This window comes from Corvus kubaryi, unplaced genomic scaffold (genome assembly GCF_017639235.1).
Source record: "Corvus kubaryi isolate FWS band 111438036 unplaced genomic scaffold, C.kubaryi_AGA036_p1.0 37285, whole genome shotgun sequence".
Taxonomy (NCBI): Eukaryota; Metazoa; Chordata; class Aves; order Passeriformes; family Corvidae; genus Corvus; species Corvus kubaryi.
This window is the reverse complement of record NW_024581089.1, coordinates 1,057,440-1,076,087: the sequence shown is the minus strand read 5'-3', so window position 1 is coordinate 1,076,087 and position 18,648 is coordinate 1,057,440. Positions and strand designations below refer to the sequence as shown.

The 18,648-nt window shown below is 49.2% G+C and overlaps 1 protein-coding gene across 4 annotated transcripts in view; it reads left to right on the top strand.

Annotated features, from left to right (window-relative positions):
• Positions 1-3,107: 3,107 nt before the first annotated feature.
• Positions 3,108-18,648, top strand: part of FBLN2 (fibulin 2) — a 95,601-nt gene continuing 80,060 nt past the window's right edge. Inside the window, exon 1 of one of the 4 annotated variants that reach the window (XM_042026659.1) lies at positions 3,108-3,358. The gene's annotated coding sequence lies outside the window, so the exon portion shown is untranslated. Of the gene's footprint in view, positions 3,359-3,766; positions 3,836-4,264; positions 4,361-15,005; positions 15,117-18,648 lie in introns of those variants that run through there. The other 3 variants (XM_042026660.1, XM_042026661.1, XM_042026658.1) reach the window with 3 other exon arrangements.

Sequence of the window (18,648 nt, the reverse complement as noted above, 5' to 3'; positions counted from 1 at the left end):
TCCAGTGAGAGGAACTGGGATGGCCAGGAGGAAACGGGAGATACCAGCAGGGGTGACTGGGGAAAAACACCACTCTGCCTGCTCCCTGCACACCTGTGTCAGATCTGAGCCTCTGCGGCACATTTGGAAATCAGTCCAAGCTAAAGTGTGTCTGACATGCTTGGTTTGGGTTTCTTGGGAGCTTTACCTGTGACAAAAGGGAAGGTAACCAGCGCTGGCAGAGGGGCTGTTTCTGCAGCCATGGGGTAGACGGACGGCTCACCCTGGCTGTCTTTGCAGCCTTTGCCATCTGAAGGCTCCTCATTGAGGTGACATTTGCTGCCATCAGAGTGCTGAATTCCATCAATTACTAGTGGTGAAGAAGTTTGAGAACCAGGAGCAGTTTCAAATCAGGTTCCAAGATAAAGATAATTTTCCTGCTATTTCCCTTGAAAAGCCTTTTGATGTTAGATTTGGGTACATTTCTCAGGCACTGGCAGTAAAATGCCAGAATCTGAAAGAATACTTTATCAAATGCTGCTTGTAAGTGCTCTTGCCTTGCCAGTACATTAAATTAATGGCAAGTCACTGTCAGGCACACTTGCTGCTGGCTTGAAGAATTAGGCTTTACTCTGTTTTACATGTACCACCTTATTTCCTCCCAGGGCACTCAATGGGTATAGCAGAGAGTGAATGTGACCAAACACCTGCAGAAAAATTGGCTGATGATAAGGAAAGGGAGATGCCTCCTAAACTGCTCGAGTGGGTGATTCTCACACTGCAGGAATCTTCTCCTGTGAGCTGCTGCTTTGACTTTTCCCTTTACAAGTTTTGCTGTGCAGGTCCCAGCAAACCTTTACAAGTCCTGGTGATCAGAAATCCCCAGAATGGTGTGAGCTTTTCTCCATGGGCTCAGAGTCGATGTAGACTGTGACTGATTTGTTTGGATTGAGCTAGTCTATTTCCTCTTGTAGGAAATGTGCTAGAATAGTGACTCTCTGGTTTTTTAAAGCAGCAACATCTGCTGAAGGCTTTTCCTGTGTGAGCTGTGCATTTCTTATGTTTCTCAACCATACACTGCACTGAAAGGCGTGCTGTGGAGTGCTCTGACTTTGGCCAAGGAGGCATTGTTTTCTGTTGCTTTGTGACATCTTCCCAAATTCTGAAAAACTGTGGTTGGATGAGGACACGCAAACAAATATTTCAGTCTGAGTCTGCTCTGCTCCATGGCTGTTGAACCAGAGCAGCACCACTTTAAAGTGGGAATGCTAGAGCTACGTGGAAGGGAGAGTCATGGAAGAGATGTGGCAAAAGAGTTCCTACAATTTACAGGGGCAGAGGACACTGGTGGTGTTGTTCCCACTGGTCTGCAATTAGGAAATTGTTGTTTAGGAATCCCTAGAGACTTTTTTTTTTTTAATCTCAGCTCTGGAATTTTAAAATGGCACATCTTCCTTCTCCTGGTTTGGTTCCTCTTCTGTGGGGCTTTTATTTGGAAAATAAGTTGTTTCTAAGTGGGTCAAGGATTAACCACCCCATGTCCAGAGGTTTCTCTGTGCTCTGGTTCCCTGCCTGTCTCTTGGAAGGAGGCAGTGCTACCCTCTCCCCTTTGGTGCACAGTGCAGAGCTCAGAGCTTCAGGAGTGTTGGAGATGCAAAAAAGGGCTGAATTCAAGTCCAAACTTTTCTCCCGAAGTCAGACTTCCAAAGAGTTTTGCTTTCCAAAGCTAGTCCCTGGGTGGGCATGTGCTATCCCACCCATGAGCATGGCTGCCCTGTCTTTGTGTGGATTCACACGACCTGCCGTATCCTTTCAGTCCCCAGACAATGCTGTCAGTTTTCTTTCATTCAGAAATGATGGATATTTCCATTTACCCTCACTGCATTAAATCCTGGAGGTATTAGTTCTTCAGTATCACTTGAAGTCGAAGATAAATATTTTAAGTGATCTCAGGTTGTTAAAAATATGGCTCAGAGACAGAGTTTTTTATTTTTTTTACTTGGATAAATTGAGTGAAAGCAAGGCCAAGACAGAGACCCTGCACACGACTTCCCCACACCTCTCCCCTGCTAAGGTGCTCCAACAAACCTCAAGGGTCAAACCACAGGGTCACCTCCACAGAGGTAGAGAGAAATCAGAGTCCTCTGGTCTTCCTATGCTTTCATTTTTTTCTCCAGATGAAATTCAAGACTGTGTAGGAACACTTTGGGAGGGTTGACTGTTTGCTTACAAAGTAAATAGCCTTTTTCTCTCTGGCTAAAGTTACACAATGATTCTGTGTAGCTGGTCCATCCCTCGGGGAGCCCAGCAGCAATCGGCAGGACCCTTCCCACATCCACTGCAGCATCACACAATAAGACAGTCCCACTTTCCCAAGCACTGGCTGTGTTGGAGACAGGATACCACATTTCAGAAATGGAAACTCTTACCCTGCTACTCTCCCCTAATTGTATGCACATTTTGTCTGTGCAGACTTCAGTCTTCCTTGTGAATGGGAGTTGAGAGCCAGGGCCAGCTCCAAAGTTTTTTCACAATATTGCATTTTCAGTGCCCTACACTGGGCCAGGCTGAGTTTGCAGTGAGGAAGAGAAGAAGGAGGAAGGTGACCAAGCACTGTAGGGAGCTACCACCTCTGACTGCAGCAGCAGATTCTGCTGCATCCCTTGGTTGTTGGGAACGGCAAAGCTGGCAGGCAGGCCATGGATGCTCTGGTGCCTCCAGCAGCTGTTTGCAGCTGTCCCCATGGCCCGGGCCAGGGCTGGCTGGTGCCGCAGAGCTGTGCGGCTGCGGGCTGGACGGGGGGCCTTGGTGGGACACTGCCACGCTCCTGCTGCTCTTCCCTGCAGGCTTGGGCAGAACTGTCCTGCCAATAGCTCCAGTGAGCATCAAACAAGGTCTCTTCTTCCCATAACCAAATGCCTGAGAAGATGGAGGAGCTCTGCAGTGTAAAAACATCCCAGCTGCGTGTCTCAGTGCTGCCTGCCCCAGGGACAGAGCTTCGGGGCTGGCCTCACAGTCAGGCTGGAAACAGCTTGTCCTGAAGGGACAGAAATGCAGGGGGAAGCCGAGCCTGGTGCCCAGAGAGATGTCCCAGAGCTCCCGATGCAGGGCAAGAGGCTCCCTCTGACCGAGCCCCCTGAGCTCACAAGCGCAGCCCCTGTCTGGCAGGGAGCACACCCGGTTCTTCCTGAGACCCTCCGAGGAGGGATGTTTTCCCGATGACATAGTGTTTGTTGCAGGGACCTCGTTCGTCCCAGGGACTTGTCTCTAATTTATCCCAGGATGGGTTTCTATAAACAGCCGCTATTGTCATACGACAGCCGAACGGTCTCGCTGAACAGATCGGGATCCGATCACCAAATGCTTCCCTGAGGGCGAGGTGAGTTTGGGGCTCCTCAGATCTCAGTGAGCATCTGCGGGACAAAAATGAATTTTGAAAAGCCCTTCTTGTAGCACAAATTCGAAGCCACCTTTGGTCGACAGAGCGGGGTTAACCTGGGCAGAGCCGGAGGCGAGGCCCCCCGGCCCCAGGGCAGGCGCGGCGCTCACCTCTCACCCCCGGCTTTTCCTTTTGTCTTTGTAGCTGCGGTCCCCAGGAGCCCGTCTGCGGGCAGCTCCGCTCCCCGTGAGCCTCCCCACACAGCCCATCTCCTTGTCCCGGCGTGTCCGGCCGCGCTCCGCCGCCCGCCCGGGGCGCCGGGGCTCCCCGCCCGTCCGCCCGGCCGGTGTCAGGTTGGACAAACCCCCCGCCGCCGCTCGGCCCCGCCGCAGCTTTCCGGCCCCTCCCTCCGGCTCCCGGGGTCCCGCGGCCCCTTCCCCGCGGAGCGGAGCGGAGCAGCGCGGCGGCGGCGGCCCGGTAAGTGCGGCGGCAGCGCGGGCGCGGAGCCCCGGGCACGGCCCCGCTGTGCCCCGCGGAGCCCCGGCCCAGGGTCCCGGGCCGCTCCCGGAGCCGGCGGAGCGGAGCGGAGCCCGCTGCAGCCCCTCGACTCAAAGCCCTCTCGCGGCTACCGGGACAAATACGCGGGTATTTCCTTGCGCTGTTCCTCTTCTTTCTCCTTTTTTATTTTTTTCTGTTAGTTTGAAAGTGGCAAATTGTCAAAGGAAAAAAAGTTGCTGTGGATGTTTCAGAGCTGTTGCTTTATTGAAAACAAGTCCCTGGGTGGAGGCGAGAGCAGCCCGCGGGGCGGTGGGAGTGTTTGCAAAGCAAATGTCATTTGGCGTTGGGGGGAGAGCTGCCGAGATTGTTCCATAAACGCGTTCACCGAGTCGGGCAGGCTTGCTCGCCTCCCGTGAGCCGAGCGAAAACCAATGGGAAGTTCGAAAGGAAGAGGGGAAAGTATATGGCACAGCTAAGAAAAGCGCTCTCTGCCTGCCTTTGCTGGTATGCTCGGATTTCTGGAGCGAGCAGCGTTTAAATGGAGCTGGCGCTGTGCCGGGGAGGGTCGGGGGCACCGGGGAGGGATGTGCTGGGGAACTTTGGGGGACCAGGCTTGTGGGATCAGTGGAGAAATCGAGCTCCCGGCACAGAATCACTCGGTGTGTTCAGGGCTGAGCGAAAGGCAGCCGGTTCTCTGCCCCCACGCCTCCCCTCACTTATCTCTTCCCTTGTCGCTCAAGCGCTGGTGCAGGAGCCTGTCGGTCGCCCCGAGCTGAGCCGCCCGCGGGGAGCGAGGTCAGGGGAGGAGGGTTTGGGCACACGGGCTGTAACACCTGCAGGAAGGGCCTTTGAGCTCGCGTGTGCCCCACTGGTACCGAGTTTTCTCTGTAAACCCTTGGTTTTCTTTGGAAGGGAAGGTTGCTGTTATTGCCAGGTTATATCAGCACCGAGTTTGGCTTCTTTGCACCCGCGGGCGATGAGTAGAGGGGCGGTGTTGGGAGTGTGTGTGGTTTTCTGACAGACTATCAGCACCTGAGTTCTCTCCTTTCCTGCTCCTCCTCAGGACACATCTTTGCTTTAGGCATCCTGGTCCTTTCAGTTGCAAGCGGAGGCTATGGGCACATCCCATAAACGTGGCTTTACTTGTAACTCATGGCATTTAACAACAAAAACTACAGCTCATGGTATACAGTTAATAGGCGTAAAATTATCTGAGAAGATTTTGGACACAAACCACCCTTACTAGTGGAATGGATGAAATTAGTTTTATTATGAAAGATTTTCCCCTAATGACAGAATGGAGGCTATAGAGGCCAAAACCCAGTCTTTTAACTGGTTCTTTTCCCAAGTGGAGTCAGCTGGACCTTCAAAATCACTTTGAAGACAGTTCTACCCGCATTAATAGGGCTGATGTTGGCCTAAAAATATCATCCAAAAATCACACTCTTAATTGGCATTGCTTTGTTGGCAAAGCTTTCCCAGTGCTGCGTTACTCTTGGAGAGCCATGTTATTTTAATTGCATCAATGTATTCTGTCACGAAGGCAACGCTCTGAGCAGGATTTATTGAGTTTAGTGTAGTGGCTAGAGCTTTAACTTCTCCACTAAAGACAAGAAACTGATGGCAAAGCCATGGAGCTCTTCAGCCCTGGAAGTGGAATCTTCGGGGATTCCACTTCTGTGGGACTGCAGCAAGCTACTCTGCAAGTGGGAAAAATAATAAGTAAACAGTAGCCTTGCAGTGTATATAAATACTAGGAAAACTGGTTTTCTTTTAGTTTAAATCAGTTTTTGTAATTGACGAGATCTCTCTTCCTGTCCATCTGTCTATCCATCCATTTTATACCTTTCCAGTCGCATGAGGTGATCATGTGCTATTAGACACTTCTAAATTTAGCTGATCTGCTTGAAGCTGGAAGAAATGGTGTTCTGCAGCTTTGTGTGCTGAGCGTAGGTGGCCTTTGGGAGGTGGTGATGGGCAGAGAGTCCCACAGTGCTTGGTGGCGTTAAAGATGACATTCCAAACAAAGCCCTTTCTGTCCCGCTCTGGCGTGCGCTCGTGGGAGAGCTACAGCAAGCCCCATCTCTGGGGGCTGGGGGTGAGTGTGGCTGAGGATCAGCTGGCCCACTGCAAGAGGCTTGTGAGCTCACAGGAGGCCCGACCAGAGCGCTGCTGAGTGTAGCTTTACTCCTGCATGTGTGTGAGCAGCACCCCGGTCAGGTTCTTGGGGCTCAGGGGTGGATTGCCACGGAGCAGCAGCGCAGGGAGGAAATGGCATCCATGGCATCCTCTGCAGGGCTGTCCCCGGCTGGGATGGAGGCTGCTGGACAGTTCCTCAGTGACAGGAGGGGACGCTGCTGGGGTTTCCATGCTGCCAGAGCCCCTCCAGCACTGCGGATGTCCCTTCCTCTGGATCTGCAGGAGCAGAGCAGTTACAGCCCTTCTCCGGGCTGCTTTCATTCCATGATTTTGTGCCTTTTTTGTGTGTACTGGAACCTCTAAGAGCTCCTGTTGCTCTCATTGCTGTAGTGTCTGGTGACTGAGTTCTCACAGGCTGCATGGAGACTGTTGGGTGTGGGAGGGACCTTGGCTGTCCCTCCCCCCATCCCTGTGCCCTCAGATTTTGCATCCCATGTGAACCAAACCAAGCTTCCTGCCAACCATGCCTCTCTCTGCTGCTTCTCTCCTTAATCCAGGGAGATGACAAGTGTTTACAGGGTTGGTCTTCTCTTTCAAACCGTTCTTTGGAAATGTTTCCATGCCTGGGAGTTTCTTCCCACAGTTTGTGGGTACAAGGTGGGATTTAACTGCTTCTGGCAAAACCAGAAGGTGTCTCTTACATTCTCCAGAGATTTTTGGTGGTTGCTGAAAGACTTGCAGTGGGCACATGCTTTCCTGTGGCTGCCTTCTGGCTGTTCAGCAGGAGAAACCAGAGTGCTGCTGGCTAGGACCTGGCTGCCTCTTCCATGAGCCTTTGATCTTGGGGCCACTGTGATCTCAGGTGGCCTCACAGTGCCCTGGGAGCTCCCCTTCCTCCTCTGTCCCAGGGCTGAGCGTGCTGAGGTGTTTTTCTTAGTTGTATGCAGATCCCTAGTGACAGAAAGAACCCTGACTCTTAATTATTGTGCCTCTTATCTCCTCTTCGATGTGCCACCAGCCCATGTGTTTAGAATAAGGCTCTGATCTCATGATATGGGCTCATGCATTCACTTTTGTTTAGCTTTTCCCCCCATTCTCTGGCATTTGAAATTTGGATTTCCTTCCAGCTCATTGGCATAACATTAACCTTTCTTTCTGCTGGAAGTGACATGTTGCCTTTAATAACAGGGGCCTGTATTTAATATCCCAAGAAGTCCTTTCCAATTCCATGTTCATATAGATCAGGAGTTAAACAAAAGAGACTTGGAAAGGGGCTTTCCAAAAAGTACTTTGTTTTCTCCTGCTTATGTTATTGTGGTCTTTTTGTTGGAAATCAAACTGTCGAAGCAAACATGTCCCACTTAGGTATGAAGAAATGCAGCTTGCTTGTGGCCTGGCCACTCCTCCTCCTGCTGCTCAACATGACCAGAGCAAGACCAGACCCTTCGAGTTACGTTTTCATTATTGTGTGTTACAAACCTAACGTATTATTCATGGAAATTAAGCCATGTTAATTACACCTCTTGGTTTGCATTAAGGCAGACGTACATTCCTGTCTGTCCTGTTTGCTAATGAGCTCTGTGGCTTGGATCCAGAGGCAGGGAGTTGTTTAAGCCCTGTCACTGATGCACTGCCTTCCCCATCCAGATGTGACCTCGCGGCTCGCCGCGTCGGGCCGGCCGGGGAAGCCACTGCTGGAGCGGGGATGTCACTGCCATTTCTGCCTGGGTGCAGTGGAGCCTGTGGCTTTCCTCAGCATGGTCTCCTTTTTATGAATGGAGGCAGGCAGGGAGCGCCTGCCCGGTGCCAGGAATGCGGAGCTGGAGGGAGCGTGGGAAGCGCGGCGTGGCACAGCTGCTCGGGCAGCGGCTGGGCTGGGGCTGGGCTCGGGGCACCCCACAGGAACAGCCACCAGCGAGCACCCCACACGCTCCTCTGTGTGCCATGAGGGCTCAGGAAGTGCCCTTCACTCCTCACAGACTTTCTGCCTATTTTGGTAGGAATTGCTTTTTTTTCTTCATTTTTTTTTTTTTCTTGTGATCCTTGGCATGAAACTTCTTTTAGTTTAGTTCTAGTTTTTGCTCCTGACTCTATTCGCTGAGAATACCTTGGAGACAAGGAGCTCATTTTTTCCTGTATCCACAAAACCTTTTAGTAACTGCTAACCCCTTACACCTGTACACGTAAGTCAAGAAAGGATCTTAATGCAGTTTTGTCTAGACTGGTGGTGGAGGGAGAGAGAGAAAACAATTCCTGGGGCAGGCATACATGACATTTTGGAAATAGAAAATACAACCAGCAAAGATTATATCCCCACCAGAGCTGGCAGAAGGGGTCTTATGGGTGTTCTTAATCCACCTCACTGCAAATCCAGCCAGGTTAGCTCAAACCAGCTTTGTTTTTGACTTAAATTAGCTGAGTCTGCACTAGCACAGTGAATGTTCCCTCTGTCCCTGCTGCCAGACGTGTGGTAGGGGACTACCAGCCAGCTGCTGGTCCTTAGCCAACTCCTGCCGTAGCCACGGCCAGGAGACACCGTCTGCTTGTCCCCCAGGCTTCACTTAATGAGAGCTGGGCCATTTGGCCAGGGGCAGCTTAAGATGTGCCCCTTACACTCCGTTTGTGCTGTCCTAAATCATCTCAGGTTGGTACCTGTCCCCCAGCTCATCGCTGTTCCTTCTGGCAAATTCCACAGGTCGCTGGTGGGGCCAGCTGGAATCCTTCAGGGCATCTGTGAGGTTCCTATTGAACAGCTCTTTCACCCGTGGAGGACAGACCTGTTCTTCTGCCTGAGCATTTGTGAGCCATTGAAGATGATACTGGATATGCACAGACAGAGGTTTAGGGGATGCCTGTGGGATCTAAATTCCTGTTTAAATTACAAGGCAATTTGTTGTCTGAGTTTCTGTGACAATCACATTTGAAGTGTTTCATAGAAACAGCTTCTAGGACTGTTGCTTTGCTGTGCTGTGCCTGGGCTTTGGAGGCGAGGTTACGTATAAAAAACATTAGGGTGAAAGCTGGAAAAGCTCTTTTGCTGGTGTCATGAATCAGATCAGAATGAGAGAATACATTTAAAACTCTGGAGTGAAACCTTTTCACAGGAGAGTGCTACTTTACATATATGTCTGGAATGGGGAAAAAAAAACGCTTCTGAAAATGATTTTTTAAAAAATAATTAAACTCCGCTGTTTAGAAACGATTAATTATTGTAACATGTGAGCGCTGCAAGGTTTCATCTATTCACAGTAGTATTTCAAATGATTTAAAGTTGTTTGTTCAAGGTTTGCTTTTAGTATGTCATTAAATGTCATGGATTTATTCCAGCTGTCCTCCACAAATGTATCACTTGTGAAGGATTTTGCATGAGAACAGGCTGCCAGATTTTAGTTTTGATAGCAAAGCCCAATTTTGTTTTATTTTTAATCTAGTTTTGTTTTACTAAGTGTGTTGCTGACTCTAAATGGAGTTGGCATAGAAGGTGGTAGCAGCTCTACTGGGCAGAGTTACTGGACCTGGCGTGCACCTCCTGAAAGCCCCTGAGCCCGGGGTCAAGGGTGGGCAGCTTGTGCAGATATCTGACCCCACTGACCACTGCCAGCCCTCCCCTGCTCTGGGCTGTGCTGGTCACTGCCCCTGCACAGTTCCCACGAGCACTTCCTAATTTGCTTTAGACAAAACCAAGTGGATTATCTCAAAACACTAATTAGACTATTGAAGATAATCCTGCTGGCTTTCGGGTTTGTCTCTTTCTTTCCTGAAGTGAATCGGGGGCACCTGAAGGAGCTGGGCTGGTGTGCCACACCACAGGCTGCTGGGGGCACCTCAGCAGCACAGCCCAGGGCAGGGACTGGCACCAGGGCTGTCACAGCCCAGAGGGGTCAGTAGTGAAGAGAACTTCTTGGATTGAGCTGCTGTGCCAGGCCTGTGGAGGCTAATTTTTACTTACTCAGTTTTCAGAACCAGAACACTTACATTTGGTAGCACGTCACGTTCTCCTAATCTAATCTGCCTCCTGCGTGGAGCTCTGTCATACAGTCAATACAACATCCAGCCTGATGATCCTGAAAGTATGATCTTGGGTATGATTAATGTATAAAACGTGGATGGCCATTTGGAAAGGATATAATGAGATACAGAGCAGATTGATTTGGGGGCTTTACCCCTCAGTTCTGGGCTGGTAAGTGTAGTAAATGGCTCTGCTCAGGGGAACTGCAGAATGCTCCGAAACATTCATTTGCCTTGAGAGCAGAACCAAAAATGCAGTCTGCTTTCTGACACGCTGCTTGGTTCCTGGCATGGCTGCCTGCATATCCAGGAGGATATGTCCTGTGGAAAGTGTGTGTAATAATTCAGAGCTTTTGTAAAATGCAGATGTTAACACAAGAGTGCACGATAAGCAATCTCTCCTCACTTTTATTAAGATGTTTGCATTCTTCTCAAGGTGTTGACATAGCACACTATACCCTGGGGTGCTGCAAGTGTCTGAATATTTAGGATGTGTAAAAGAACAAGAACATTTAATAATGTCTCTCCAGTCTGGGCAAACAGGTTAACTTGAGTGCATCACTTCTACTCCTGCATTTAAATAGACTGAAGTAAGATGCTGGTAATCAAGAAGGAAACTCACTGGGGTATACTTAAATTTACTAAAATCTCTCTTTCTTCAACGATTAAAAAAGTAAATCAGCACTTTATGATGTTTGCCATGAAGATGAAGCATATGTCTAGAGCAGACAGCTCATGTATTTAATTCTTGGTGACATTTCTGTAGTTCGGGGTCGCTTGTCTCTGAGCGTATAAACAGCCCTGGTTGTGTGTCTGTGCAGTGCTGGGCATTGTGGCACTCTAGCATGCAGCTGAAGTCCCATGTGCTGCCACAGTTGGGGGGTGTCTTTGCACTGGGAAAACTCCCACTAACTGGGAATTTGAACTCCATAATTCTGCTGGATCTAGATGATGTTCAGGTCCCTTCCGAGCCAAACCATTCTGTGAAAATGGGCAGTGAAGTGTGTCAGGCAAGCGTGTGTGTGTTTCAAATAATCTCCACTGGGTTCAAAATGAAATGTTTCCATTTGGTTTTTAGCCTGCTTTTCTAAAACTCATTTAAAGAGCCTAAATAACATCTGCCACCAGGAATGTTTGGGCCGGACAAAGGACATGACACTGGGGTTGGTGATGAGGGTGGCTGCAGAGCTGGGTGTGCCCAGGAGCAGAGCCCAGGGTTTCTGTAATAACACGAATAACAACTTCTGGTTTTTCCTCAATGCTGTTTTTTCCTGATGGGTAAATTAAGCAGGTCTTGTTTCCTCATTAAAAAGAAAAGCCAAGTCAAAGAAGAAAAATGCTTTCTGCAAAATACCCTGTTTTCATCTTTATTTAATTAACAGCTTTTAAGTTGTAGTCATCCATCTGACCTGCCTCCTGTCTCCTCCCCTCCTTATTGACACTGATATTAGAAGTATGGGAAAACTTAGACTGTTGGCAAAATGGGTGGAAAATCAAATGTTTAATGTTTTGCTTGAACATTTTGTGGTTTCTCCTGAAATTCTTCGTCTGAAACAAAGGATGTTCTTTGTTCTTTATTGGGAGGCTTGCTTTTTACTTGAAAAAAAATGCAATGTCATTTTGGATTGCAGAAGTTTCTACAGAAATGACATAAGTTCTCTACAAAAACATTTTTTAAGACCTGGAAAAAAAGGAGACAGCTACAAACTGCAAAAAAAAAAAAAAAATTGACTGGTTTGATGTTTTTTGGCATATTCTTACAAATACATTCAGAATCAAAATGTTAGTGATTTGGAAAAATCTTGAAATAGAGTAATTTCACATGACCCCCTCTTGGAAGCTACTAGGTTTTGCATTCTTTGCTCCAACACAATTCCCACTGAAGAAATACTTCAAAAAACAAGATTATGGATTCTTGTAAAAAATGTCATTCCTTGCTTTTTGGGTACTGCACTAAGTTGTGTTTATGCCTCTTAATCTTACCCTGATTTATATGATCAAAACAAATCAGTCATGGATTTGTTTGGAGTCTGGAAAGGATGTGAACAGAGCCACGAGACAGGCGGCGGCTGCCCGATGGAACTGGCAGGCCCTGGGTGCCCAGCTCCTCCAGCTCGGTGGGGGAGTGCTGGGGGGGCCTCTGGGCACCCCATCCCCTGGGCCCTCCATCCCCTGGGCCCTCCATCCCCTGGGCCCCCCATCCCCTGGGCCCTCCATCCCCTGGGCCCCCATCCCCTGGGCACCCCATCCCCTGGGCCCCCCATCCCCTGGGCCCCCATCCCCTGGGCACCCCATCCCCTGGGCACCCCATCCCCTGGGCCCCCCATCCCCTGGGCCCCCCATCCCCTGGCATCCCCTGGGTACCCCATTCCGTGGGCCCCCCATCCCCTGGCCCCTGGGCACCCCATCCGCTGGGCACCCCATCCCCTGGCCCCTGGGCACCCCATCCGCTGGGCAGCCCATTCCCTGGCCCCTGGGCACCTCATCCCCTGGCCCCTGGGCACCCCATCCCCTGGGCACCCCATCTCCTGGGCACCCCATCCCCTGGGCACCCCATCCCCTGGGCACCCCATCCCTTGGCCCCTGGGCACCCCATCTCCTGGGCACCCCATCCCCTGGCCCCATGAGGGCTCCCTGGCCCTCCGCACCAGTGGGCACAAAGGCCTGGGAGCAAGCAGGGAGGATGGGGTGATGGTGGTGATCTGAAGTGGGAAGAAAAAAAAGGTGGTTTTGGGATGATGTGGGTGAAAGGACTTGGTGGTCAGCACCTCCTGCCCTTCCAGGCAGGCTGGCTGCCACTGCCAGGCTGTGCTGTTAAATAGCTGGTGCTTGTCGCTCCATGAGTATTCCTTTGTTATTTCAGAATTACTGAGACACTTAACTGGCTGTCCATTAGCTGCCTTAGAGAAAAATAAGATTTGATTAATCATCATTTCAGCAAATTATAGCCTGTTCTACAGGCTAATGAAATTAAGCAGCGGAGAGCTGGCTCCCTGCAGGGAGCTGTGCCCTGCCCTGGCTGTGCAGCCCCTGCCTGGCCTCACCTGGAGGGCTTGGGGGGCACAGAAATCGGGGTCACCCACACGAGTCAGGGATGGGGCACCTGGACTACCAAAGTGATGAGGTGAGGACCACGGAGTGCTGCTGGAGTGCAGTGGAGGTGCTGCTGGGGCTGGCAGAGGTGCAAGTTGTGGATTCCTTACAGCGAGACCCTGGCACAGGGTGCCCAGAGCAGCTGTGGCTGCCCCTGGATCCCTGGCAGTGCCCAAGGCCAGGCTGGACACTGGGGCTTGGAGCAGCCTGGGATGGTGGAAGGTGTCCCTGCCATGGCAGGGGTGGGACTTAATGGGCTTTAAGGTCCCTCCCAACCCAAACCATTCTATGATTCCTAACCTTTGAGGTCACCTCACTTCCTTTTTGTTCCTTTTTTTTGGTAAACAATTGTCATTATAACCGATCAAGATCAAATTTCTGAGCTGAGATGTTGAATTCATCCTTGAAGGATATATATTTTTCTCTGCAATAGTCCATTACATTATTCCAGGTTTTACCTTACCCACATGCTAATTTCAAACATAACTGGGTTTAGTGAATTATGCAACAGGGAAGACAGACCTCTCACCTTTGCTTTAGAATAAAGGTCAAGAGTTTGAAGGCAGGAAAGCTCAAAGATGCAGAACGCAGTTGTTAGAAATCCCACACAAGGTATTTGTAGGTGTTAAATACCAGGGCAGGAATTTAAAAAGCAGGTTCCTTACATGAAATTGCTTTGCTGCCTTCCGGCCAAGAGTTAAAGTTCCCCCAAAGGTTTTCTGTTTTCTACCATCTTTTTGTCTTGCATCTTTTCTTCTCCAAGATCCCTGACTGTTTCTTCCCTTTAATCTCTTTTAGGGGCCCTCTCTTGGCTGATGAAAAGCAGCTCTATCTGCTCCCCTCATCTGCCCAGGGCTGTGGGAAAAAGTAACAGAGACCTCCCATCTCCTTGCCAAATGGGGCTCCCTCAGCCTCCCTGACTCTATTTACCAGTGATAGGGTCATTGACAATGTTGACATTGGGATTACATGGAATTTGCTTTCACAAAAGTTGGGGAATAGCACAACCATTGTCAGTGTGCACTTTACCCTTTCCAAGACCAAACATTCAGGAAACGTCTGTACCAGGCTGGTGCTGGTTGTTACCACCTGGGTTTGGTGCACAGCATTGAGGACCTGCATGTGGGGCTGGACGAGCAGGAGTGACAGCATTTCAGGACCATTCTCCCTCTTTCTCCTCTGCACCTTCTCTGGTGCATTCGTCTTTGGCAGCTTCACAACAGGTTTAACTCTTCTCTGTGCAGAATTTGGGGAGAAGAGGCTTTTCCTTCTTCTCTCAAGCGTAGTGTTCTTGTCAAGCGTGATGACAACTGCAAATTCAAACCAGAACTAGATCAATAACAACAGAAGAATATTAACAGAAGAGTTAATTGACAAAGTTTAGAGGCTTGATTTGTTAATAGCTTAGCTGATGGCAACACTGGAGAGGAACGGATGGGACTCTTCCAGCCCAACTTCATCACCAAAGATCCCGACCAGATGCCCAGGGCTTTGCTGGGTCTTGAGGGGCCTCACCAGAGCTGTCTCGGTGAAGAGCCTTGGCTTTGGCCATGGGGATGGTGGTGGCCCTCAGCAAGGAGAGCTGGCCCCTCTGTGTTGGGGCTGCAGTCCCCTCTGCACCAGGCACCCAGGGGAAAGGAGACAAGGGTCTCAGCAGCCCCCCGAATCCCCTCTGGGGTCTGGTAGGGGGAAATGAGCTATTTTAGGGCCCCATTGGGGTGGAGGAGGCAGCCCCAGCGCTGCCCTGGCTGTACCTGGGTCAGGCAGCCCTAGGCTCAGCTTTGAAATGTGAAGCAGCTTCCTTAAGCATTGCAGGGGGTAAAAAGTGAATTAACCATATCATAGGCACATGGTACTTCCCTGCTCAGATTACACTACAAAATCTGGGCAGTTTCTCAGATAGAGCTGGAAAAGGGGATTTGGGAGTGTGAGCAGCACTTGGAGCAGAGCACAGCTGACATGGCTGGGAACAAAAGGTGACAGGAGAACTCGCCACATCTGCATTGCTGCTCATACACAGGTCAGCAGAAATCTTTCCTAACTGGACATTTGTTGCAAATTTGCTGGGAGAAGCGTAAAATAACTTTGTTTGAGTGCTGGCTTTGCTTCGTGCCTTGTGTTCTGCTAGTTGCAAAGATTTTATCTGGCTGGGTTTCACTTTGATTTTTGTACTTTGTTTTCCAGATTTACTTTTTAACTGTTCTTTGGGCTCTAAAGCTGTTGTTAAATATCTCCAATTTGATGCAGTGTAAAGACTTAAGTAGAGAGGGGCGGGTTTGCTTTGTTAGTTAAGGCTGCTAAAGCTGGGTCTTTGCTGCTCGTGGACAAAGCTTTTTGCTTTTTTTGCAAAATGCTCCATAAGCAACACATGTGTTTGTGCTATTAGTCAGATCTTCACGGGCTTTTTTTCTGTTTCCTCCTCAAAGTGAGCTTCTTACAAAAACAATTATTTTTAATGCCACTTCTGGCCTTTTGACTGGGAATTCAAAGTTTTACCTCACAGGCTGGACCGAAAGTTAGGTTTGTTTTTGTTAATGTAAGTCAAGGAGTAGCAATGATTCACTGTGACAGGCTGAATGTGAGCCATATGAACCGAGCTGCACAGGCATAAAGGAGGATTGTGCTGCAAAATATCTCCCAGTAATTTAGATTTTGACACACTTACCCCTTCTCAAGTTGCATTTCCCCGTCTCCTCACACTCCTGCCCTTCCCCCACCATCCAGGATCTGATGTGATGGAAAAATATAGGCATTGTCTCTGGGATTAGGAATGGCTGGGCTAGAAGTGCTTTGCTTCTGCGGGTTTTATTATAGCAGTGTGAATGCTTCCCAAAGAGATGGTAGCAATTATATTCACTTAGGAACAGGGTCTGAAAGGACGACTTTCTGGGCTGGAATAGCAGAGTTCTGAGCTGACTGCCGCTACCCCTGGCAGCGTGCGAGTGCCGTGTGCTGGTTTGTGTCCCAGGGATGGTCCGGGCTGGGTTCCTGCTCCAAGGAGCGGGAGTTGCATGGATGTGCTGGAGCCCAGCTCCCACAGCCTGCGGGTGACAGCGCCAGGGGCTGCCTGGCCCCGGCAGATCCCGGGCACGGGGCCGCTGTGTCCCACTCTTGGGGCGCGATTCCACAGTGCCATTTTCTTCCAATTAAGCACTATTGGTATCTTTTGTGCGTGTTTTGGGATTTTTGCTGTAGATCTCTTTTTTCCCTCCTCTTTATTCTGTGGTTTTCTCGTATGAATGGGAAGTGAAGGCTGTTTTAGTGTTGACTCAGATGATACAAACACATAGCAGGGCTTTATGTCCAGCGTTTTTATTGATTCAATGTCTCAGCTTTGGGCTGTAGAAAGGAATAGCAAATGGCAGTTCATTTCTGGCTGGGGTTCCTTTCCAGTAAGTGAAAGGCAGAGCATGGAGCTGTGTGTGAGTGTAGAAAGTGTAACATCTATAAAATAAGACATGCTTTAATGGCTCTTAAACTTGAAGATTGAATTCTGTTCTCTTAGGAAGTGTATGCTGCAGATAGAACAGACACACGCGGGGGGAAAGGAGAACAGAATTTGGTGTTGCAGTGAGTTTGTTACAACCCAGTGGCCCACTCCAAGCCTCCCTCTCCCTGAAGTTATTACAAAGGATCCTGCTGGAGGTGGGGATAAAGCCAGACGTTAAGGTTTCATTGTGACCCACCTTTGCTGTTTAATGTCAAATGTGAAGTTTTTAAAGCAAACCAAAAATAATACATTGGATACTATTTTTAAGGCAAAACCCCAGCAAAATGTCTGTCATCAGGTTCCAAACAGTTCCTTGCTTAACTTTAACAATGAGCTATCCATTATATGGTCTTAATTTATGGAATGTTAAACAGTTTCTGGCATTACTGTGCCCCTGCAGGAAGAACAGATGGTACTTTTGAATGAGTTTTGCTATGGGATAAAATGTTCCAGGTCTTCAACAGATCATATCTATCTGTAAGAAAGGAATAGCATTTGTGTAAAGGAAACAAGATAAAGTCAAACAACTCAAAATCTTCTACTGAAGGAAAAACAATACCTCTAGGCTGAGGTGGCAGTACAAATTGGAAGGTAATGTGGAAAGGTACTGCTTAATATTATTTTAAAGGTGAACATTTGATGAAACATCCCAAGGAGGAAATCACATTTATCAGGCCTCAGGAGGCAGTGGTCAGTATGTGAGGTGGTCAGCATGTACTGACAGTGGCCTGTGTACAGCAAGAGTGCATTACATCTATAATTGGGTAGATGGCCGATGGCTTCATCGTGCCTCCACACATTGAAGACCTGTCTTGATTGATTTATAGAGCTTTGGCTCTCTGAGAAGAGCATGGAAACAATGAAAACCCAGATCCTGACCGTCCTTACTGTGCCCATGTATAATGTGGCCACCCCCATGTTACTGAGAGGAACATCTCCATCAGGATGCACATCTTGCACCCTTCATAGAAGTTTCTCTTGTAAGTGAAGCAGAGGCTTGGCAGAATTGTGAGAAGTTGCACCACTTTCCTTCTCCATTTTTATGGATGATCAGGAACTGCTAGATTGATAGAATCCATCCAATCCATTTTTTTCAGGATTCTGATGGGATTCTTCCAGTTGACCTCCAAGGGAATGATTGCTTTCTCCTCCCTGGCCGCTACTGTGGTCCACATTTGGTGAAGGAAGCACCAGTTTGTTTGTGCTTCTTACAATTCTATAAATTTTGTTTATATTGCCCATAGAGTTCTTTGCACAGTGGAAAATCACAGGCTCTTCATCTTTATCTACCCCAAAGTAAGGTAATTAATCATGTAAAGTCTCTGTGTGGTGCATTGTTGTGGACTTCCCATCCCTGGAAGTGTCAGAGGCCAGGCTGGATGGGGCTTGGAGCAGCCTGGGATAGAGGAAGGTGTCCCTGCCCATGGCAGGGGGAGGCTCTGGATGATTTTTAAGGTCCTTTCCAGCCCAAACCAGTCTGGAATTCTCTGGTAAAGCACACAGCAAAGGGACAATCCATCAATCCCAAACAGTTTATAAGGGATATTAATGGCCCTCTGAAGTCTTACCCACCCCTCCACTGATTGTAGAGAATCTCATCAGCGAGGTGACGTCTAGAAAACTGATGTTAAACTGCACCTGTGATCTTCTGAGAATTTAAACTCACAGACCTCTTTGTTCTGTTCCTGCTCTTTGTTGTTTGGATCCCCAAGACCGTGGTGTCAGCCACTCGCTTTTAGAACGGAGCCTACAAATTCCATGTACTTTATATTACTGAAATCCAGGGAAAACCTTGCCTGTCCCAGCCTGCAGCTCAGTCAGCTGGGAGTGCACGTCTGGCTGGGCTGCCAGCGTGTCTCAGTCACGGCGGGGTGAGGCAGGGCCGTGCCCCAGGAAGGCTCTCTGCAGGTGCCCCTTGCTGCTCAGCCGGGCTCAGGGCAGTGCTCCTGGGAGCGCTGCCAGGGGAGGGGAGACTGGAAATACCTCCCATTGCACTGCCTTTGCTTTCCTCCGTGGGGTTTTTCTTTTACTTGTATTGTTTTAAATACCAAATGTTCTGTGC